Source organism: Nycticebus coucang, chromosome 3 (genome assembly GCF_027406575.1).
Source record: "Nycticebus coucang isolate mNycCou1 chromosome 3, mNycCou1.pri, whole genome shotgun sequence".
Lineage (NCBI taxonomy): Eukaryota > Metazoa > Chordata > Mammalia > Primates > Lorisidae > Nycticebus > Nycticebus coucang.
In genome coordinates this window covers 93,933,244-93,958,011 of record NC_069782.1, presented here as the reverse complement: position 1 = coordinate 93,958,011, position 24,768 = coordinate 93,933,244, and the positions used below count along the sequence as shown (strand labels likewise).

Here is a 24,768-nt window from a genome sequence, read left to right as displayed (position 1 = left end):
CAGCCAATGAGGAGGTAATGCCCTTAGTTAATCAACCTATGAAGAACTGAATCCTGCCAATGACCATATAAAAGACCTTGGTAACAGATCTTTACCCCATAAAGCTTCAAATAAAACGAAAGTTCCACTAAGACCTTTTATTTTTTTTTTTAATTTTTTGAGACAGGGTATCTCTCTGTCATTCAGGCTAGAATGCAGTAGCCTCATCACAGCTCACTACAACATGAAACTCCTGGGCTCAAGCAATCCTCCTGCCTCAGCCTCCCAAGTACTTGGGACTACAGGTGGGCTCCACCATGCCAACCTAATGTTTCTAATTTTTTTGTACAGACAGGGTCCCACTCTTGCTCAAGCTGGTCTCAAACTCCTGTCTTCAAGAAATCCTCCTGCCAGGCCGGCATGGTGGCTCATGCCTGTAATCCAAGCACTCTGGGAGGCTGAGGAAGAAGGATCCCATTGAGCTCAGGAATTTGAGACCAGTCTGGGCAAGAATGAGACCTCTCTCTACTAAAAATAGAAAAATTAGCCATACAGTATGGCAGGCACCTATAATTCCAGCTATTTAGGAGGCTGTGGCAAGAGGATCACTTGAACCAGGCGTCTGAGGTTGCTGTGAGATAGGCTGACACCATGGCACTATAGCCTGGGCAATGGAGTGAGACTCTGTCTCAAATTAAAAAAAAGAAATCCTCCCTGCCTTGGCCTCCCAAAGTGTTTGGATTATAGGGATGAGCCACAATGCTCAGCCTCCAGCTAACACCTTGATTGCAGCCTTGTGAGAGATCCTGAGCCAAAGGACCTAGCTAAGACCACCTAGATTCTTAGTCATAGAAACTGTGAGATAACAAATGTTTGTTGTTTTAAGTCACTAAATTGTGGGGCACTTTATTATGTAGCAATAGAACTAATGCACCTAAACAATTTCACTTCTTGTCATAGTCTAAATCAGGTGTCCTCAAACTTTTTAAACAGGGGGCCAATTCACTGTCCCTCAGACCATTGAAGGGCTGGACTGTAGTTTAAAAAAAAACTATGAACAAATTCCTATGCACACTGCACATATCTTATTTTGAAGTAAAAAACAAAACGAGAACAAATACAATTCACACCGCTTCATGTGGCCTGCAGGCCGCAGTTTGAGGACACCTGGTCTAAATCCTAACAAGTGTATGTTCATTACATAGAGAAAAACTGAAAATAACTTAAATACTAATAGGGCGGCGCCTGTGGCTCAGTGGTAGGGCGCCGGCCCCATATGCCGAGGGCGGTGGGTTCAAACCCAGCCCCAGCCAAAACTGCAACAAAAAAATAGCCGGGCGTTATGGCGGGCGCCTGTAGTCCCAGCTACTTGGGAGGCTGAGTCAAGAGAATCACCTAAGCCCAAGGATTTGGAGGTTGCTGTGAGCTGCCACGGAGGTTGCTGTGTGATGCCACGGCACTCTACCGAGGGCAATAAAGTGAGACTCTGTCTCTACAAAAAAAAAAAAAACAAAACACTAATCAAAGAGGAACCAATAAGGCCAGGCGCGGTGGCTCACACCTATAATCCTAGCACTCTAGGAGGCCAAGGAGGGTGCACTGCTTGAGATCACAGGTTTGAGACCAGCCTGAGCAAGAGCGAGACCCCATCTCTACTGAAAATAGAAAAACTGAGACAAGAGGATAGCTTGAGCCCAAGAGTTAGAAATTGCTATGAACTAGCATGCCATGGCACTCCACCTATTGCAAATGCTTGAGACTGTCTCAAAAAAAAATAAAAAGGAACCAATAACTACAATGTGATATAGTCTTAAGATTTAAAAATGGATAAACTAAATCTATTTAATCTCAACATTAGAACTCAATATCTTGACAGGCACGGTGGGTCACACCTATAATCCTAGCACTCTAGGAGTCTGAGGAGAATGGATTACCTGAGCTCAGGAGTTAGAGACCAGCCTGAGTAAGAACAAGACCCCAACTCTACTAAAAGTAGAAAAACTAGCCAGACATTGTGGTGGGTGACTGTAGTCCCAGCTACTCAGGAGGCTAAGGCAAAAGGATTGTTTGAGCCCACGAGTCAGAGATTACTGTGAGCTATGATGCCACAGCACTCTACCCAGGGCAACAGAATGAGTCTCTGCCTCAAAAAAAAGAGGCTCGGTGCCTGTAGCTCAGCAGCTAGGGAGCCAGCCACATACACAGAGCTGGTGGGTTCGAATCTAGCCTGGGCCTGCCAAACAACAAAGACAACTACAACAAAAATAGCCAGGCATTGTGATGGGCGCCTGTAGTCCCAGCTACTTGGGAGTCTGAGGCAAGAGAATCGCGTAAGCCCAAGTTTGAGGTTGCTGTGAGCTGTGAAACTACTGCACTATACCGAAGGTGACATAGTGAGACTGTCTCAAAAAAAAAAACACCTCAATATTATCCTGAGAAAAGTTAGAGAATTATTCCTACAGTACTCCATTTATGTAAAAATTTTAATAACACATAAAGCAGCATTATATATTAGTGTGGTCACATTTTATATAGAAATATTATAAATGGATTGATATTTCTGTTTAAATGTGTTAAATTGAACATATACCTTTGTCTCTACTCGCTCCCAAATTAAATCTCTACTAAAAATTAGGGTAAAGGAATACAAAAGGTATAAACCCACGAGAAAGTAAGAAAGTAAATGGCTACAAGAGTAGAATTTGCAGAAAATTTTGGAAGCCGGAAAGCAGATGAACATACCAGAAAAAGAACCAGAAGGTAGATAATGGCAAGGAGAAACACACATCCTCCCACTACAGAACCCAGGAAAGGCTGAGGAACTTGAAGTCTTTGCAGGTGGGGGTTTGGGATAGAATTTAAAAATCAAAGTGATTGAGACAGACTCTTGGGTTCAAGTGATTCTCTTGCCTCAGCCTCCTGAGTAGCTGGGACCACAGGCACCCACCACAATGCCCAGCTGTTTTTTAGAGATGTGGTCTCACGCTAGCTCAGGTTGGTCTCGAACTTGTGAGCTCAGGTATCAGCCCACCTCAGCCTCCCAGAGTAGTGGGATTACAGGCATGAGCCACCACACCTGGCTTGAAAGAATGATTAAAATTTTGTTTAAAAAGCATTTAGGGGGTGGCGCCTGTGGCTCAGTGAGTAGGGCACCGGCCCCATATACCAAGGATGGCGGGTTCAAACCCAGCCCCAGCCAAACTGCAACAACAACAAAAAAAAATAGCCGGGCATTGTGGTGGGTGCCTATGGTCCCAGCTACTCAGGAGGCTGAGGCAAGAGAATCGCCTAAGCCTAAAAGCTGGAGGTTGCTGTGAGCTGTGACACTACAGCACTCTACCAAGGGTGACAAAGTAAGACTCTGCCTCTTAAAAAAAAAAACAGCATTTAGGGCCAGATGCCATGGCTCACAACTGTAACGCTAGCAAGTAGGAGGCCGAGGTGGGTGGATTGCCTGAGCTCACAGATTCGAGAGACCAGCCTGAGCCAGAGGGAGACTTCGTCTCTAAAAATAGCCGAGCGTTATGGCAGGTACCCGTAGTCCCAGCTACTCACGAGGCTGAGGCAAAAGAATCGCTGAGCCCAAGAGTTTGAGGTTGCTGTCAGCTATGAGGCCACAACACTGTACCAAGGGTGACAAAATGAGACTCTGTCTCAAAAAAAAAAAAAAAGTTAGATGTTTCAGATTCTCTCCTTTAGGCATATACAGACAGGTAAATGTCCCTTTCCCAGAGCAGAAAACTGTAGGCTCACTTTCAGAAGAATGTGAGCCAATGGGGATATGACTCTGGGACATACTAAGCACAGCTAAACTGGGTGAAACACCTTACTAAAAAGAGGGAGATTTTGGCTGGCCCAAGGGAAGTGGTGTTTACAATCGAGTATTGCCAGTTACAGATTTTATTGTCCCATCGCCACTCCCACTGTTTCACTCAAATAGCCTTAAAATTTTTTAAAAATTTTTAAAAACCAGGTATGGCCAGGCATGATGGCTCATGCCTGTAATCCTAGCACTTTGGGAGGCTGAGGTAGAAGGACTACTTGAGCTGAGGAGTTGAGACCAAACTGAGCAAGAGGAAGACCCCCTTCTTTACTAAAAACAGGACAAATTAGGTGGGCATGGTGGCACAGGCCTATAGTCCCAGCTACTTGGAAGACTGAGACAGGATTGCTTGAGCCCAGAAGTTTGTCTTTTTTTTTTTTTTTGTAGAGACCGAGTCTCACTGTACCGCCCTCGGGTAGAGTGCCGTGGCGTCACACGGCTCACAGCAACCTCTAACTCTTGGGCTTACGTGATTCTTTTGCCTCAGCCTCCAGAGCAGCTGGGACTACAGGCAGAGCCCAGAAGTTTGAAGTTGAAGTGAGCTATGATGATACCACAGCACTCTAGTAGGCGTGAAGAGCAAAACTCTATCTCAAAAATAATAATAAATAATGTTTAAAAATCAGGTATGGCCAGGTATGGTGCTCACACCTGCAATCATTTTGGGATGAGAAAACAGGAAAATCACTTGAGGCCAGGAGTTTGAGACCAGCCTGAGCAACATAGTGAGACCATGTCTCTAAAAAAATTTTTTTAAATTAAGACAAATGTGGCTGGGCATGGTGGCTCACGCCTATAACCATAGCGCTCTGGGAGGCCAAGCAGGTGAATTGCTTGAGCTGAAGAGTTCAAGACCAACCTGAAGAAAAATGACTCCCTGTCTCTACTAAGAATAGAAAAACTAGCCAGGTATAAGGGTTCACGCCCGTAGTCTCAGCTACTTGGGAGGGTGAGGCAAGAGGATCACTTGAGCCTCAAGAGTTTGAGGTTGCTGTGACCTACCACACCACAGGCAACAGAGTGAGATTTTATCTCAGAAAAGAAAAGAAATAGAAGAGAAAAGATAATAGATAACAAAACTAAAGAATAAATCCAGACTTTCTAGAATAAGAAAGGTAAGAGAAGAAGAAAGCATCTAAGAAAAACACAGCAAATATACCAGATCTTGGCAGCACCCATAGATCAGTCAGTAGGGCACCAGCCACATACACTGGGGCTGGTGGGTTTGAACCCAGCCCGGGCCACCTAAAACAACAATGACAACTGCAACCAAAAATTAGCTGGGTGTTGTGGCGGGCACCTGTAGTCCCAGCTACTTGGGAGACTGAGGCAAGAGTATTGCTTAAGCCCAAGAGTTTGAGGTTGCTGTGAGCTATGAGGCCACGGTTCTCTACCAAGGGCAACATAGTGAGACTCTTGTCTCAAAAAAAAAAAAAAAAAAAAAGAAAGAAGGAAAATATACCATATTTTAACATCCTAAATTTTCCATTTTAAAAGAACCACAATGTCCCCAGCATATTGACAGGATTGGGAATCACAATGGCATCACAACAACATGAATGTACTTTTTTTTTTTTGAGACAGCGTCTCATCATGTTGCCCTTAGTAGAGTGCCATGGTATCACAGCTCACAGCAACCTCAAACTCTTGGCCTTAAGTGATTCTCTTGCCTCAGCTTCCCAAATAGCTGGGAACAAAGGTGCCCGCCACAATACGAGCCATTTTTTGTTGTTGTTGTTGTTGCAGTTATTTAGTTGACCCGGGCCAGGTTCGAACCCACCTCTTCAGTGTATGTGGCTGGTGCCGTGACCACTGTGCTACGGGTGCCAAGCCTGTACTTTTTTTTTTTTTTGAGACAGAGTCTCACTTGGTCACCCTCGGTAGAGTGCCGTGATGTCATAGCTCATAGCAACCTCTGACTCTTGGGCTCAAGTAATCCTTTTTTTTTTTTTTTTTGGTTTTTGGCGGGGCTGGGTTTGAACCCGCCACCTCCGGCATATGGGACCAGCGCCCTACCCCTTGAGCCACAGGCGCCGCCCTGGCTCAAGTAATCCTCTTCCTCAGCCTCCCAAGTAGCTGGGACTATAGGCACCTGCCATAATGCCCAGCTATTTTTTAGAGACAGGGCCTTGCTCTTGCTCAGGTTGGTCTCTAACTCCTGAGCTCAGGTGATCCACACGCCTCAGCCTCCCAGAATGCTGGGATTAATTGTGAATGTATTTAATGCCACAGAACTATATATACCTTAAAATGGTTGGCTTGGCCCCTGTAGCTCAGTGGTTAAGGCGCTGGGCACATACACCTGGGCTGGCGGGTTTGAACCTGGCTGGGGCCTGCTAAATACTGACAACTACAAAAAAAAAAAAAAAAAATCGCTGGGCATTGTGGCCAGAGCCTGTAGTCCCAGCTACTCAGGATGCTAAGGCAAGAGAATCCCTTCAACCCAAGAGTTGGAGGCTGCTGTGAGCTATGAGGCCACAGCACCCTACCAAGGGTGACATAGTGACACTGTCTCAATTTAAAAAAAAATAAGAAAGAAAGAAAAAAAAGGGCTTGGTACCTGTAGCTCAGCAGTTAGGGCGCCAGCCACATACACCAGAGTTGGCTGATTTGAATCCAGCCCGGGTCTGCCAAACAATGACTACGGGGGCAGTGCCTCTGGCTCAGTGAATAGGGCACTGGCCTCATATACCGAGGGTGACAGGTTCGAACCTGACCCCGGCCAAACTGCAACAAAAAAATGGCTGGGCGTTGTGGCGGGCACCCGTAGTTCCAGCTACTCGGGAGGCTGAGGCAATAGCTTAAGCCCAAGAGCTAGAGGTTGCTGTGAGCTGTGACGCCACAGGACTTGCATTCTACCCAGGGCAACAGCTTGACACTCTGTTTCAAAAAAAAAAAAAGGTTAAGGCTGGGTGTGGTAACTCATGCCTTTAAGAAGACAAAGTAGGGGGCGGCGCCTATGGCTCAGTGAGTAGGGCGCTGGCCCCATATTCGGAGGGTGGCGGGTTCAAACCCAGCCCCGGCCAAACAACAACAACAACAACAAAAAAAAAAGAAGCCAAAGTCAAAGTAGGAGGATCACTTCAAGCCAGGAATCAGAGACCAACCTGGGCAACCCAGCAAGACCCATTCTCTCTAAAAACTTTAAAAAATTAGCGAGGCATGGGTAACCTATAGTCCCAGCTACTCGAGGAGCTGGAGCAAGAGAATGGCTTGAGCCCAGGAGTTCAAGGCTGCAGTGAATTATGATGGTGCCACTGCACTTCAGCCTGGGTTACAGAGTGAATCCCATCTCTAAAAAAACAGAAAATGGTTAAAATGGTAAATTTTATTTATACACACACACACACATATATATATAAAACCACAAAAAAAAATTTAACAACAGAATGATGGACTTCTTCAGTCGTCAGATCCCAGCTCCTTCATAATGCTGGGGCTCAGAAAACAATACCCCAAAATGAAGGTCTCAAGCAAAAGTTTTACTCTGGGCTCAGTACCCATAGTTCAGTGGTTAGGGCGCTGGCCCCATACACCAGGGCTAGTGGGTTCGAGTCAGGCCTGGACCTGCTAAAACAACAATGGCAACTACAACAAAAGAATAGCCGGGCATTGTGGCAGGTGCCTGTAGTCCCAATTACTTGGGAGGTTGAGGCAAGAGAATCGCTTAAGCCCAAGAGTTTGAGGTTGCTGTGAGCTGTGACGCCATAGCACTCTACCGAGGGCCACATGAGACTCTGTCTCAAAAAAAAAGTTTTGTTCTGACCTTTCACTGCCCTCCTGTCTCTCATTCCCATTCTTCACTGAGGCTAGCCATAAAAACTAGAATCCCTCTTCCCTAAGGTAGGTCGTAGAAAGCAGAACTCCTTTTTCCCAAAGCCAGCCATAAAATCTAAAACTATTACTCTAACTTTCCCCCTCTGGCTTTCTATGTAAAAACTGACCATAAAGAAATTATCTTGGGGCAATGCCAGTGGCTCAGTGAGTAGGGCGCTGATCCCATATACCAAGGGTGGTGGGTTCAAACCAGCTTGGGCCAAACTGCAACAAAAAATAGTTGGGCATTGTGGCAGGCAGGCACCTATGGTCCCAGCTACTCGGGAGGCTGAGGCAAGATAATCGCCTAAGCCCAAGAGCTGGAGGTTTGCTGTGAGCTGTGACGCCACATAACTCTACTGAGGGCAACAAAGTAAAAGACTCTGTCTCTAAAAAAAAAAAAAAAAAAGAAGGAAAGAAATTATCTTACCTATCATATTTGACTATAGATCATAAGCCCTCAATTCCAGAAATGGCCCTGACCCATACCCAGAAAGAAGAAATGCATGATCATAAAGGCCAAGAAGAATCTACAAAGACAGGCCTTGCTGGATCTCCCTATTCAGTCTATTAATATTAGATCATACCCTCCTTGTATTTCTATACAGTTGTCTATACTTTTTGAACCTAAGCATAAAAATGGACAATTTCGGGTGGTGCCTGTGGCTCATTCAGTAAGGCATAGGCCCCATATACCAAGGGTGGCAGGATCAAACCCGGCCCTGGCCAAACTTTAACAAAAAAAATAGCCGGGCATTATGGTGGGCGCCTGTAGTCCCAGCTACTTGGGAGGCTGAGGCAAGAGAATCGCCTAAGCCCAAGAGCTGCAGGTTGCTGTGAGCTGTGACGTCACAGCACTCTACTAAGGGCAACAAAGTAAGACTCTGTCTCTAAAAAAAAAAAAATGGACAATTTCCCCTATATCTTTGAGTCTTCAAGGTTCCCATGTATACACATTAAATAAACTTGTATGCCTAAACCTGTATGCCTTTTCTGCAACAAATCTGCCCTTCGCAAACTGATTTTTCACCAAACCTTCAGAAGGCCAAGGGAACTTTCCCTTTGAACCTCCCATTGGTCCTTGGTCCCTACAATAACAATCACTTCCTATAAAAAATACTACCTTTTCTGTAGAATTTCAAAAGTAAAATGTATACATTGCAAATCCAATCCACAGTTACTGTTTTACTAGAAATTAATTATGTATTGTTGGGTTGGTGCCTGTAGCTCAAGGGCTAGGGCACCAGCCACATACACCAGGGCTAATGGGTTGGAACCCAGCCCAGGTCCGCCAAACAACAATGACAACTACAACAAAAAAACAGCCAGGCATTATGGCGGGCAGCTGTAGTCCCAGCTATTTGGGAGGCTGAGGCAAGAGAATCACTTAAGCCCAAGAATTTGAGATTGCTGTGAGTTGTGACACCACAGCACTCTACCAAGGGCGACATAGTGAGACTCTGTCTCAAGAAAAAAAAAATTAATTAATTACATATTGTTAATTGTTAATAAACTACCATTTGCTCTTAACAAGATAAAATCAAAAGAATCGCATCAGACTTTTCATCATTAACACAGGAAGAAAATAGCAATGCCTTTGAAAATTATAAAAAAAATATTTCCAGGCAGCGCCCATAGCACAGTGGTTACGGTGCCAACCACAGACACCAAAGGTGGCAGGTTCAAACAACAATGACAATTGCAACAAAAAATAGCCGGATGCCTTGGCAGGCACCTATAGTCACAGCTACTTGGGCAGCTGAGGCAAGAGAATCACTTAAGCCCAAGAATTGGAGGTTGCTGTGTGCTGTAAGCTGTGATGCCGCGACACTCTACCGAGGGCAACATAGCGAGACTCTGTCTCAAAATAAATAAATAAATAAAAATTAAAAAATAAAAAATATTTCCAGCCAGGCGCAAGGGCTCACGCTGGTAATCCTAGCATTCTGGGAGGCCGAGGCAGGTGGATTGCTTGAGTTCATGAATTCCAGACCAGCCTGAGCAAGAGTGAGACCCCTGTCTCTACTAAAAATGAAAAACTAAGGCAAGAGGATCTCTTCAACCCAAGAGTTGGAGGTTGGTGTGAGCTATGACACCATAGCACTCTACCTAGGGCAACAAAGTAAGACTCTGTCTCAAAAAAAAGGAATCAAGAAAACGAAAGCAAAATAATATTTCCAACATAAAATTCTATTTCCAAATACAGTATTATTTGAGGAAAAATAAAAACATTTTCATATACATAGGGTTTCAAACACGTTAACTCTTTTATTTATTTAATTTTTGTTATTGTTGTTGTTCCTGCAGTTTTTGGCCAGGGCCAGATTTGAACCCGCCACCTCCGGTATATGGGGCTGGCACCCTACTCCTTGAGCCACAGGCACAGCCCCAAAATAGTTAACTCTTTAAATGTTTAACTCTCAAAAATCTTCTGGAGGATGTGCTTCATCACAATGAGGGAACAAACCAAGAAAGATTACATGTAATTCAGGAAACAGAATTCCCAGAGTGACAGCGGCACAGCAGGCCTAAATAAAAACCAACGCATTTCAGAGCAGGATGAAGAATATACTATAAAGAAAAGTCTCTAAGGGAAAAATAAAAAGAAGTCAAAGATTAACTGCTGTTTTTGCTTGAATGGAGCAGAGTTTGATGGTCCTGGGTCTGGGAATGAGTTACTGATTGAAAGTTTTAAAACTAGGCAAATGGCTCAGTGCCCGTAGCATAGAGGTTATGGTTTCAGCCACATACACCGAGACTGGTGGGTTCAAACCTAGCCAGGGCCAACTGCAACAAAAAAATAGCTGGGCGTTGTGGCAGGCACCTGTAGTCCCAGCTATTGGGAGGCTGAGGCAAGAGAATCGCTTAAGCCCGGGAGTTTGAGGTTGCTGTGAGCTATGATGCCACAGCACTCTACCGAGGGCAATATAGTGAGACTCTTGTGTCAAAAAAAAAAAAAAAAACACTATGCAAATGATGGCTCAGCGCCCCTTGCTCAGTGGTTAGGGTGCTGCACACATACACGGGGGGTGGCAGGTTTAAACACAGCCAGTCCTGCTAAACAATGACAACTACAACAAAAAAATAGCCGGGCATTGTGGTGGGCGCCTGTAGTCCCAGCTACCTGGGAGGCTGAGGCAAGAGAATTGCTTAAGCCCAAGGGTTTGAGGTTGCTGTGAGCTGTGACACCACAGCATTCTACTGAGAGCAACATAGTGAGACTTTGTCTCAAAAAAAAAAAAAAAAAGAAAAAAATTGTCCTTGCTGCTAGTAATAACATATACAGTACCTATTTTTTGAAAGGCCTTTATAATTTCTGAAAAATCCTACAAAGTAGATTAGATAGAAGTTAATATACCATCACCCTATGTTATAGATAAGAAAAGTGAAACACAAAGAAATTTAAACTATTTGCCTTAAGTCAAAGAGCTACAATGAACCAAAAACTAATGGCAGTTCTGTACTCTTTGATAAGCCTTGTGAATCTCTAATACAAAACTCCTCAGGATCGCACATAAAATTTCTCTGCTAAAAATTTACTTTTTGATTAGTGGTTGACTAATCAATATCTCTGCTAAAAATTTATTTTTTGATTAAAGGTTAAAGAAGATGTGGTTATGGATGGGAAGCCGGGGATGTCTATAAAAGAACAACATGATGGGTTCTGTGGTAATGGAAATATTTGGTACTTTGTATCAATGTCAACATTCTGGTTGTGATATTGCACTATGTAGTTTAGGAAGATGCTACCTTTGGGGGAAACTAGGTAAGGGTACATCAGATCACTGTATGTTACTTAATTTAACTCTATATGAATCTAGAATTATGTCAAAATAAAAAGTTTAATTAAAAATAATAAATAATTCACAGGTTGCCCAGAAGTAAAAAGAAAGAAAATAAATGAAAACAATAATTGATATTTCTTTTCTAAACCCATTTCATTTTTAAGAACCTTACTGAACCAAGGCAAGTTTGGGTAAACTAAAAGAAAACACCATCATGCACAGAAGCTCTGAAATTCAGCACAGTGGACTTCTGAAGTGGAATAAGTCCCACCAACAAAAGCTCTAAAACAAGTCATAACGATCCTTGAAAATGAAAAAAGAGCCCCTAGGATTCTTGCTTCCTAAAGCAACGAAATCAATACTGTAAATAAATTCATTAAGTCATGAAGACACCATCTCAAACTAAGATAAAGTTAGAACCACGAAAGCTTTCCACAATCCAATATATACTTTACTGCAATCCTCAGCTTAAAGAAAGAAAGTGTGCCTGTGTTATGTGTATGTGTGACCTTCAACCTGATAATTCACAGCCACACGTTTCAAAAGATTCCCCAAAAGCCTTTTCTTCCCTTGCTACTCACAAAGTACATGAAGCTTCAATCATTTCCTGCTTCTCCCAGCTGCAGGACTTGCAATTAGGGAAAACATTCAGTCAGCGTCTGGGGCAGGTCTGGCTAGAAGGATGAGCTCATCCCTTCAGATGTGCACCTGATCCTCAAGAAGCTGCTCCTCCTCCAGCAAGCAGATCTTGGTATGTTTAAAGTGACACCCACAACCTATACAACCACTTGGCCAGAGCCAAAACAAGTCCTTCCTTATACACGCCTAGTGCTATGGAATCATTTCCTGCTCCAGACACTTCTTACGACCACTGAATTCAGACGTCAGTGGCAGCTGCTGCTGCTGCTGCTGTATGGCCTTGTAACAGAAAGACTTCTTTTTCAGCTATAATGGAGGACAGGTCCTTCACTACTACCCTGGAAACATGGCACTGTTTTTTTCAACAGCATCTCAGCCACAGTCAGACCTTACCAGAACCAATCCTTCTTTCTGAAAACAACCCATTCTCCTGAACCGGGATTGCAGTGCCTGAACATCTCTCTATTCATTTGCCCTGTCTACAAGTCTAAATTAGCCAAGGCAGCTAAATACTCCAAAATTGGGTTTGCCACCCAATTTTACTACCACTAAGAAAACATTTACTCAGCCGTAGCCATGTTTTTATTGATAAAACACACAATAATCCTAACCCAAAATATGCCAGGTTTCATTTCATTTCAAAATAATGTAAGAGTGATATCTTCAATCAGAAATACCACATAGTCATTCAACAAATATTTCTATGTACCTCTTCTATACAAGAATCTCTGACAAGGTACTGAACTTGGATTTGAACAACACAAAAAAAGAACGAAACTGCCCCACGTTAGCCTTCCATAAGACCTCTGCTGTGTTTCTGCTTCAGGCATGATTACTTTCTAATACTAACAGACTGTCTCTAAGGGGTATAAACTAGTCAGAGAAACATCAAATTCATCAGTGATGAATTACCATTCAGGAATGGTAAGGAACTTGTGACCAATAAGGAGAAATCCAAGAGTCAACTAATTCAGCAAGGTTCATGATAGTTTCAAGGATTCTTTTTTTTTTTTTTTTGAGACAGAGTCTCACTTTGTCACTCTCGGTAGAGTCCTGTAACATCACAGCTCACAGCACCTCCAATTCTTGGGCTTAGGCGATTCTCTTGCCTCAGCCTCCACAGTAGCTGGGAGTATAGGCACACGCCACAACGCCTGGCTATTTTTTGTTGTAGTTGTCACTGCTATTTTAGCTGTCTGGGGCTGGGTTTGAAGCTGCCACTCTCGGTATTTGGGGCCGGCGCCCTACCCATTGAGCCACAGGTGCTGCCCCATTTCAAGGATTCTTATTGTATCATTCTTTTTAAATGTCTTAAATAATACACAATTTTTTTAAAAAAACAGTCTCACTTGGTCACCCTTGGTAAAGTGCTGTGCTGTCTTAGCTCACAGCAACCTCAAACTCTTGGGTTCAAGTGATCCTCTTGCCTCAGCCTCCCAAGTAGCTGGGACTACAAGTGTGTCCACCATAACACCCAGCTATTTTTTTAGAGACGGGGGTCTCGCTCTGGTTCAGGCTGGTCTTGAACCTGTGAGCTCAGGAAATCCACCCGCTTCGGCCTCCCAAGTGTTCGGACTACAGACATGAGCATTTTATAATTTTCAGCATATAGATCCTGTATGCTGAAAATTATAAAATGCTGATAAAAGAAATCAAAGAAGACCTAAATAGAGAAGCTTATTCATGGATTAGAAGACTCAACATAATTAAAATATCAATTCTCCTCCAAAATGATCAATAAGTTTATTGCAATTCCTATCAAAATTGCAGCAAGGCTTTCTGTAAACATACAAAGCTCATCCTAAAATTTATATGAAAAGGCATGGGCCCTAGAAATGTGTGCACTAAACGTCAGTAAATACTCTAAAACACTGGGGTATCTATAGCTTAATTTTGTAATTACAAGTTTCTTATTTCAAGTATGTGAAATAAGCTTAAAGTTTCCTTAGAACTCCTGGGTTCCAGCAAGGGTATGGACCCAAGACTAAAATGATACTGCCTCTCTCTGGGGCTCCTCCAATACTGAAGAAGCATGTGTTGTTCATAAATACCCTTTTGGTTTTCAACAACCACGAGGATAAATAAAGTGTTGGAAAAATGGCAAAAGAGGATCAAAAGCTTATCACCTTTTGGCACTATACAGCTCTGACTGGGGTCAATATCCAGGACAGGATGTACCACCAAGGGAAATGGATCTGCACGGAGAAATAAGAGCCAAGCCCAGATCAGAAATGAGACAATGGCACACAAAGTTTCCAACTGAACAAATTTTAAAAATACTACATTATCTAAAGATATTCTCATCAGAAACTTCTCAGAAGAAAATAAAATAAAAATAGTTTGCAGACAGGCATGGTGATTTACATCTGTAATCCCAGCACTTGGGAGGCCGAGGTGGGTGATTTTGCCTGAGCTCACAGGTTCGAGACCAACCTTAGCCAGAGCGAGACCTCGTCTCTAAAAATAAAAATAAAAAAATAGTCGAGCATTATGGCAGGTGCCTATAGTCCCAGCTACGCAGGAGGCTGAGGCAAGGGGATCACTTAAAGCCAAGTGTTTGAGGTTGCTGTGAGCTAAGACGCCATGGCACTCAACCAAATGTGACCAAGTAAGACACTGTCTAAAAAAAAAAAATAGTTTGGTCCAAGAATTGTAAATAAGCCACCAACTTCCTAACATATTAGAAACCTATCTTTCACATCTCAAAAAAACGTGAACCTGGCTCGGCGCCCGTAGCACCGTGTTTATGGCACCAACCAAGTACACTGAAGCTGGCGGGTTCAAACCCGGCCCGGGCCAGCTAAAAAACAATGACAACTGCAACAAAAAAATAGCTGGGCGTTGTGCGGGTGCCTGTAGTCCCAGCTACTTAGGAGGCTGAGGCAAGAGAATCGCTTAAGCCCAAGAGTCTGAACCTGCTGTGAGCTATGACACCATGGCACTCTACCAAGGGCGAATAGTGAGACTGTCCAAAATATATATATATATATATATATATATATATATATATGAACCTACACACAGGTCATAGTAAGACTGACAAAAAAATATTTTGCAGGAGTCCAATATAGTCTTAGTCTCAGCTTCCATTTTCCTTTTCTTGGAGACAGAGTCTCAAGCTGTCACCCTGTGTAGAGATTCTCTTGCCTCAGCCTCCCAAATAGCTGGACTACAGGCGCCCAGCTATTTTTTTCTTGTCATTTTGTTTGTCATTATTGTTTTAGCTGACCCTGGCTGGGATCAAACCTGCCAACCTCAGTGTATGTGGCTGGTACCCTACCCACTGAGCTACAGGTGCCACTCAGCTTACATTTTCATTTAAAACCTCAAATGCAGGGCGGTGCCTGTGGGTCAGTTGGTAAGGCGCCAGCCCCATATACCGAGGGTGGCGGGTTCAAACCCGGCCCCGGCTGAACTGCAACCAAAAAATAGCTGGGCATAGCTGGGCATTGTGGCGGGTGCCTGTAGTCCCAGCTAGTTGGGAGGCTGAGGCAAGAGAATAGCTTAAGCCCAGGAGTTGGAGGTTGCTGTGAGCTATGTGATGCCATGGCACTCTACCGAGGGCCATAAAGTGAGACTCTGTCTCTACACACACAAAAAAAAAAAAAACACCTCAAATGCAGCTGAGAACAGTGACTAGGGCCTGCCATCCTAGCACTCTGGGATGCCAACGCACTGGAGACCAGGATTTCCAGACCCCATTTCTAGTCTGGGCACAGTGGCTCACACCTCTAATCTTAACAATCTGAGAGACTGAGACAGGTATATTGCCTGAGCTCAGGAGTTCAAGACCAGTTTGAACAAGAGTAGGACCCCATCTATACTAAAAAGAAAAAAAAACGGGCATGGTGGCAGACACCTATAATCCTAGCTACTTGGGAGGCACCTGTAGTCCCAGCCACTCGGGAGACTGAGGCAAGAGAATCACCTAAGCCCAGGAGTAGAAGGTTGCTGTGAGCTGTGATTCCACAGCACTCTACAGAGGGCAACATAGTGAGACTCTGTCTCTTAAAAAAAAAAAAAAGAAAAATTGGCTCAGTGCCCATAGCTCAGTGAGTAGGATGCCAGCCACATACAAAAGTGGCAGGTTCGAGCCCAGCCTGGGCCTGCTAAACACCAATGACAACTGCAACCAAAAAAAAAAAAAAAATAGCCAGGCGTTGTGGCAGGCGCCTGTAGTCCCAGCTACTCAGGAGGCTGAGGCAAGAGAATTGCTTAAGCCTCAAGAGTTTGAGGTTGCTGTGAGCTATGATGCCACTGCACTCTACCGAGGGCAACATAGTGAGACTCTGTCAAAAAAAAAAAATAGAAAAATTAGCCACTGTCATCGTGCAGGTCTATAGTCCACCTTCTAGGGAGGATAAGGCAGGAGAATCACTTGAGCCCAGGAGTTTGAACTTGCGGTAAGCTATGATGATGCCACTGCACTCTAGCTGGAGATACAGAAAGACTCTGTCTCAAAAAAAAAAACATAATTAAGAGGAGATGGGAAGACCGGGTGTGGTGACTCACACCTATCCTAGCACTCTGGGAGGCTAAGGCAGACAGATTGCTTGAGCTCAAGAGTCTGAGACCAGCCTGGGCAAGAGCGAGACCCTGTTTCTACTAAAAATAGAAAAAAAAAAAAAAACTAGCTGGGTATTGAGCTCTAATGAGATGAGGAGTTACGGGCGGCACCTGTGGCTCAAAGGGGTAGGACACTGGCCCCATATGCCAGAGGCGACAGGTTCAAATCCAGCCCTGGCCAAAAACTGCAAAAAAAAAGAGAGAGAGAGATGAGGAGTTACATGTGTAACCAGGAACTCACAGATCTTCCCTATATATACAATTGGCCATGCAGACATAGCCTTTAAGGCAGACATCCTACCTTGATCTCTGTCTATTTCTCCCTGTGCTGTTCAGTATGATTTTTTCCACATTGATGGAAGTTTTCTACATCTGAGCTCAGATGATAGATATGATAACCACATGTGACTACTCCACACTTTAAATGTGGCTTATAAACGCTCACCTAACAGGCTCAATGTAGTATAGCCGGGTGCAGTGGTTCACGCCTGTAATCCTAGCACTCTAGGAGGCCAAGGCTGGTGGATTGCCTGAGTTCACAGGTTCAAGACCAGCCTAAGTCAGAGCGAGACCTCATCTCAAAAAATAGCCAGGTGTTGTAGCAGGTGCTTGTAGTCCTAGCTACTTGGGAAACTGAGGCAAGAGAATCATTTGAGCCCAAGAGTTTGAGGTTGCTGTAAGCTATGACGCCACAGCACTCTACCAAGGGTGACAAAGTGAGACTATCTCAAAAAAAAAAAAAAAAAAGCAATGTAGGAGTATACAGCACACCTTCCAGGGGAAGGGCTCAACTATAATTTGGACTTTACCTAACAAATGGAAACAATGTAACCAAATTCTTTGTACCCTGTATTAATCTGAGATTAAAAAATCACACTGCAAGCTATACAATAAAGAATATTTTCTAGGGCAGGGCGCAGTGGCTCACGCTTGTAAACTTAGCACACTGGGAAGCCAAGATCAGTGGTTTACTTGAGTTCAAGAGTTCAAGACCAGTCTGAGCAAGAGTGAGACCCTATCTCTACTAAAAATAGAAAAATTAGCTAGGCATTGTGGTGGGTACCTGTAGTCTCAGCTACAAAAGAAGCTGAGGAAAAAGGATCACTTGAGCCCAGGAGTTTGAGGTTGCTGTAAGCTATGATGACCACCTCAGCATTCTAGCTTGGGACAACAGATTGAGACTGTCTCAAAAAAAAAAAATCCAAATTGATTAAGGAACTAAATTTTGTTTTGTTTTGTTCTTTCAGACAGTGTCTTGCTCCACTGATGGAACTAGAATGCAGGGGCTTCATCACAGTTCACGGCAACCTCAAAATCCTTGGCTCAAGCATCCTACTGTCTCAGTCTCTTGAGTAGATGGGACTACAGGCATGTATCCTGCAATGCCTGCCTAATTTTTAAATTTTTTGTAGAGATGGGGTTTCGTTACATTGCCAACTCCTGGCCTCAAGCAATTGTCCTGCCTCAGCCTCCCAAACTACTTGCCACTGTGCCCAGCCACTAACAGCTAAATATTTTTAAGTTAGTACTAGAATAAACATAGAATATTTTTGTAGGCTCAGCACCTGTAGCTCAAGCGACTAAGGCGCCAGCCACATACACCAGAGCTGGCAGGTTCAAATCCAGCCTGGGCCTGCCAAACAATAACTACAACCAAAAAAAAATAGCCGGATGTTGTGGTAAATAGGGATAAAGGCACTTTCATTAACGACTGGTATAGGCAACATGGTAAAAATAACCTATCTGAAGTATCTACCAGATCTATCTATTTAACTGAAAAGACATATACATTCTAACCAACAATTCTAGGTACCTATTTTAGAGGCATTCTAGAACTAATACACAAGAGCCAAGAATAAGGGATGTTTATTTTATTTATTTTTTTTTTGCAGTTTTTGTCCAGGGTTTGAACCCGCCACCTCCAGCATATGGAGCTGGCGCCCTACTCCTGTGAGCCACAGGCACCTCCTGGAATGTTCATTTTAATGTTGTTGGTAATGGCAAAAACATAGGACAACTTAAACTTCAATCAACAAAGTTAAAACAGGTAACAGTTAAAAGATAATCAAATAAATTACAATTCAAACTCAAATACAATCAGGTGTTAAAAATATATACTGACATAAAGAGATCTCAAAGGTAACTGCTAGATTTAAAAAGAAAAAAGCTATAGTCTGAGCATGGTATCTCATTCCCATAGTCCCAGCATTTTGGGAGGCCAAGGGAGGAGGAACACTTGAGGCCAGGAGTTCAAGACCAGCTTGGGCAACATAGAAAGACCTTATCTCTACAAAAAAATTAAAAAATTGGCCAAGCATGGTGGTTCATGCCTGTAATCCCAGCACTCTGGGAGGCTGAGGCAGGCAGTTAGCCTGAGCAAGACCCTGTCTCTAAAAATAGCCTGGCGTTGTAGCAGGCATCTATAGTCCCAGCTACTTGGGAGGCTGAGGCAAGAGGATGGCTTGAGCTCAAGAGTTTTGAGGTTGCTGTGAACTATGATGCCACCACTCTACCAAGGATAACAAAATGAGACTCTGTCTCAAAAAATAAAAAACAGCCAGGCATTGTGGTGGGCACCTATAGTCCCAGCTACTCTGGATGCTGCAGCAAGAGGATTGCTTAAACCCAGGAGTTTGAGGTTGCTGTGAGCTATGACACCACAGCACTCTACCAAGGGTGAGAAAGTGAGACTGTCTCAAAAAAAAAAAAAAGAAAGAAAGAAAAGACTAGCCTAGCATTATGGCAGGTACCTGTAGCCCCAGATACTCAGGAGGCAGAGGCAAGAGGACTGCTCCAACCCAGGAGTCTGAGGTTGCTGTGAACTAGGTTGACACCATGGCCCTCTAGCCTAGACAACTGAGTGAGACTCTGCCTCAAAAATATATATATACAGCTACTCGGGAGGCTGAGGCAAGAGAATTGCTTAAGCCCAGGAGTTGGAGGTTGCTGTGAGCTGTGTGACGCCATGGCACTCTGCCAAGGGCGATAAAGTGAGACTCTGTCTCTACAAAAAAAAAAAAAACTATTAAAAGTAATTATGGGGCAGCGCCTGGGACTCAAAGGAGTAGGGCGCCAGCCCCATATTCCGGAGGTGGCGGGTTCAAACCCAGCCCCGGCCAAAAACTGCAAAAAAAAAAAAAGTAATTATGAATTACAAAAAAATTCATATATACATGTGCCACTGTGCCCAGCCTGTGTGTATATATATACACACAGGCTGGGCACAGTGGCTCATGCCTAGAACTCTGGGAGGCCAAGGCAGGTAGATTACTTGAGCTAGGAGTTCGACACCAGCCTGAGCAAGAGTGAGACCACCTCTCTACTAAAAATAAAAAACTAGCCTGGCATGATGGCAGGTGCCTATAGTACCAGCTATTTGAGATGTTGAGGCAGGATGAGTGCCGAGCCAAAGAGTTTGAGTTTGCTGTGAGCTATAACGCCACAGCACTCTACCCAGGGCAACAGAGAAAAAAAAAGAAATACACACATACACATACATAAATAAATATAGGTATATATATATATATATATATGTATTTATATATAGGCTCAGCACCCGTAGCTCAATGGTCAGGGCGCCTGCCACATACACCAGGGCTGGCGGGTTTGAATCCAGCCGGAACCTGCTAAACAACAATGACAACAACAACAATATCAACAAAAATAGCTGGATATTGTGGCGGGTGCCTGTAGTCCCAGCTACTTGGGAGACTGAGCCAAGGGAATCGCTTAAGCCCAAGAGTTTAAGGTTGCTCTGAGCTTTGAGGCACTCTATCGAGGTTGACATAGTCAGACTCTGTCTCAAAAAAAGAAAGCTCAGTGCCCAAGCTCAGCAGTTAGGGCACCAGCACATGCACTAGGGCTGGTGGGTTCATACCCAGCTGGGGCCTGCTAAACAACAACAACAACAACAAATAGCCAGGCATTGTGGCGGGCCCCTGTAGTCCCAGCTACTTGGGAGGCTGAGGCAAGAGAATCGATCCAGGGCAACAAAGTAAGACTCCGCTCAAAAAACAAACAAACAAAAAAAAAAAAACTGCAAATTTCAACCAGAAAATCAGGTTTTGGCCTTTGGAATATACAGTTTAAAACAAAACTAAAAGCAAATATATAAATACAGGGTGGCGCCTGTGGCTCAGTCGGTAGGGCGCCGGCCCCATATACCGAGGGTGGCGGGTTCAAACCCGGCCCCGGCCAAACTGCAACCAAAAAATAGCTGGGCGTTGTGGCGGGCGCCTGTAGTCCCAGCTACTCGGGAGGCTGAGGCAAGAGAATCGCTTAAGCCCAGGAGTTGGAGGTTGCTGTGAGCTGTGTGAGGCCATGGCACTCTACCCAGGGCCATAAAGTGAGACTCTGTCTCTACAAAAAATAAAAAAATAAAAATAAATAAATACATACAAAAATCTACTGTTTAAAAATGTTTTACTAGGGCGGCACCTGTGGCTCAGTGAGTAGGGCGCCGGTCCCATATGCAGGAGGTGGCCGGTTCAAACCCAGCCCCGGACAAAAACCACAAAAAAAAAAAAAAAAAATGTTTTACTAAATGACTTAAAGTTTGTTGTAATAATATTTGCCCTATATCTGAATATAGATAACCATTTCTACACTAAAACAATCATTTTCTGGAATTTTATAAATGTCAATAATTACTTGTTACAACTATTTTCCCAAGCATAGCTCCCTATAGAATTATATACAGCAATCAATATATGTACTCAATTCTCTGTGTAACAACACAAACCTTATATTTAGCATCATGCTACTACTCAAATTATTTCCTAAATGTAGTACAAATATTTGAGAAAGAAAAAAATCTATGAACTTAAAAAAACAGATATCCTGGCTCATTGCCCGTAGCTCAGTGGTTAGGGCGCCAGCCACATGCACCGGGGCTGATGGGTTCAAACCTGGCCCAGGCCTAATAAACCACATTGACAACAACAACAAAATAACCCAGCCTTGGCTCAGCGCCTGCAGCTCAGCAGCTAGAGCATCAGCCACATACAGCGGAGCTGCCCAGGCCTGCCAAACAACAATGACAACTACAACCAAAAAATAGCTGGGTGTTGTGGTGGGCGCCTGTAGTCCCAGCTACCTGGGAGACTGAGGCAAAAGAATTGCTTAAGCCCAAGAGTTTGAGGTTGCTGTGAGTTGTGATGCCACGGCACTCTACCAGGGCAACATAGTGAGACTGTCTCAAAAAAAACAAAACAAACAAAAAAAAAACCAGATATCCTTATCCATAAATTTATACTCTCCCAATCTCACCCTGAATTCTAGTCTCTGGCCAATTCTACCTCCAACCTCTCCCCGCTTGCCTGATACCGATTCTCTCTCCCTGCAAAAGACAGGAATCTTTCTTAATTTTTAGAATCACACACATTTCCATCTCCAATCTCTAATCTAACATTTACTAGCTCTGTGATCGTTGGCAGCTGCAGAATAGGGTGGCATTGTGAGATAAAGTGAGATAATGTGCCTGGCACATTCATAATCACTGTGTGAACATGATGGCTATTATTCTTATTGCCTTAGGAATACTGTGATATTTATTTACATACTATTTACAGGACAAGAGTACTAAAAAAGACTATTCAGTTATTTTCTCCTCAAACTTCCATTCTAAATTGTATCTCTTCTGAGAGCATAATGTTTTATTAATACAGAAGTTCAGAACTTGCTTATTTAATATTTGTAATTAAAAATTTTTTTTCTTCCCTTTACCCTTAAAACTACTGTATAAACTCCTCAGGGCCAGAACCCTGTATCATACATCATGGTTCATACATTGTGCTTATTACATTGTAACTATTTTTTTCTCTATCAGTGTGCCCTCCTAGAGTTTGAGCAATTTCAAGACAGAGATGAAGTTTTATGTATTTTAAAAGCTTATATTACTCAGACACAAAATAGGTCTCAATACATGTTTGTTGAATGGATAAATGAATTTATCGTTTCTTTTTTTCCGGCAATGCCTTACACAGTACTGAATACATAATAGGAACTCAGTAAAGCTCCTCCTTGGATTCAGGTAGAAATCTTTTGGACCCAACCACCACACAAAGCTTTATCCAGCCTCAGAAAAGCACTTCTACTTTAAGTTTAGTTTTTCACATTACATATTAAAAGTTTTACTCTTGGGGCGGCGCCTGTGGCTCTGTGAGTAGGGCGCCGGCCCCATAGGCCGAGGGTGGTGGGTTCAAACCCGGCCCCGGCCAAACTGCAACAAAAAAATAGCCGGGTGTTGTGGCGGGCACCTGTAGTCCCAGCTACTCGGGAGGCTGAGGCAAGAGAATCGCTTAAGCCCAGGAGTTGGAGGTTGCTGTGAGCTGTGTGATGCCACGGCACTCTACCGAGGGCCATAAAGTGAGACTCTGTCTCTACCAAAAAAAAAAAAAAAAGAAACTCAAAAAGTTTTACTCTTAACACATATCAAATAAATGGGTTCAACGACTAACCACATTAAGGTCAGTTCAAGAAGGATTTAAAAAGCCATTATTCTAATTAATGAATTTGTAAATCTCAACATGCAAAAATCCAGTTACATAATCACAAAAAAAGATTATCCCTCGCAAATTTATACCTACGTGAGACAGGCAAATGATGAGGAAAATTATAGCAAAGTTTGTATCTGTAGATTAAAATGGATAAATTATTTTTATGCCTGACTTGAAGCCATTGTTTTCACCAGCATAAGATTCAATGAGCAGTGGTCCAAACTCATCTCTGGAAAATAGTTCTTAAGACTCAGAGACTAAATGTTTCCTCCCTCAGTGATTTTTAAGTCCTAGGATACACCTATTTCCACAGTGACAAGCTATTCAAAACATGTGCTGTCTCCTAAATAAAACCTAATCCATTTCTTAAGAGGCAAATAACCTATTCAGGTTTTACACTGGGTTCTACACCCAAGTAACTAAAACTATCCTTACACTTAGTGTTCAGCCTGCTGCTGCAATAGAAACAGTTTTTAAGCTGTATTTGTGTAAAGTTTGTGTCGTACTGCACATTCCTTCACTGTATTATCTAAACTGATTTTACACTGCATACATTTCCTAAGTACACCGTAATGAAATTCTACACTTGAATGAATCTGGTAAGGAACGTGATCTTAGCACACACCCACTTCTTCCAATTCAATACACTAAAGAGGAAGCAACCTTAGTTCCCCCCCGCCCCCCAGGAATATCTCTCTCGCGCCTCCCTACACCACACTTTTAGAACAGCAATCATTCATAGTCCCACTCATAGTCACTCCGCCGAAAGAATCTTCCCAACTAATACTAGTTCACTAGGACTCTCTTTTCGCCTACCCAGCATGTCCATCATGTATTTCTCTGGAAAGAGGGAAGGGAAGCAGTGAGGGTCCGGGACGCCACCATTCCCGCCACGCCATTTAGGACACTCACAGGTCTTGGAGCGCGGTTCCCGACCAGCCTCTGGCGGAGCCCAGAGAACTGCAAAGGTTTGATCCCTTCTCCTCTCCCCACCTCCCCAGACAGTGAAAAGCAAACTGGGCCCAACCTCTGCGCTCTCATTTAACATATCTTCCTCCTCGCTGTACCCCATTTGTTCCCACTCCTTCCCGATGTGGCCCGTTTCCTTTATCCAGTTCCGAATCAGGGTAAATAAAACAACCGGCTCTCAAAACACACACACACACACACACACACACTCCACGGTCCGGCTCGCGCCCCTTTAACCTCCCTACACCGGGGTCCGTCCCCCTGGACCTCCTAGCAGCTCTAGCCCTCGCCGCGTACCCCAGCGCAGACTGGCGCCCCGTCCCTATACCCACAGGACCTGGGTCCTTCCCCACACGTCACAACGCAGGTCCATTCCTCCCGCGACCCAACCTTCCCACACCCCCTCCCCAGACACTACCCGCCCGCACCCCATTACCTCCGGCCCCGCCCCCCTGAGGGTGTCGCGCTCACAGCTCCCGCCGGCGCCGCATACTTAACCGCCGCGGCTGCTATAGCTACAGGGAGCCAAGGCAACCAGCTCTCGCGACACTTTCCTCATCTATGGCGAGAAGAGCCGAGAAGAGACTCGCAAGAAAGTAAACGAGGCAGGCTGCCGATGGCCAAGTATATCTCGCGATAGTAGTGTTTAAAATGGCTGCTGCAAGGCGTTTCAGGGATGGCCTGGAAAGGTTTG

General features: G+C 43.9%; 1 protein-coding gene across 12 annotated transcripts in view; it reads right to left on the bottom strand.

Moving 5' to 3' along the window:
* USP54 (ubiquitin specific peptidase 54) overlaps nucleotides 1-24,636 on the bottom strand; it is a 152,628-nt gene extending 127,992 nt beyond the window's left edge. For 7 of the 12 annotated variants that reach the window (XM_053586075.1, XM_053586083.1, XM_053586082.1 and 4 more), the window contains exon 1: nucleotides 24,511-24,633. The gene's annotated coding sequence lies outside the window, so the exon portion shown is untranslated. Of the gene's footprint in view, nucleotides 1-11,984; nucleotides 12,258-24,510 lie in introns of those variants that run through there. The other 5 variants (XM_053586091.1, XM_053586090.1, XM_053586086.1 and 2 more) reach the window with 5 other exon arrangements.
* Nucleotides 24,637-24,768: the final 132 nt, after the last annotated feature.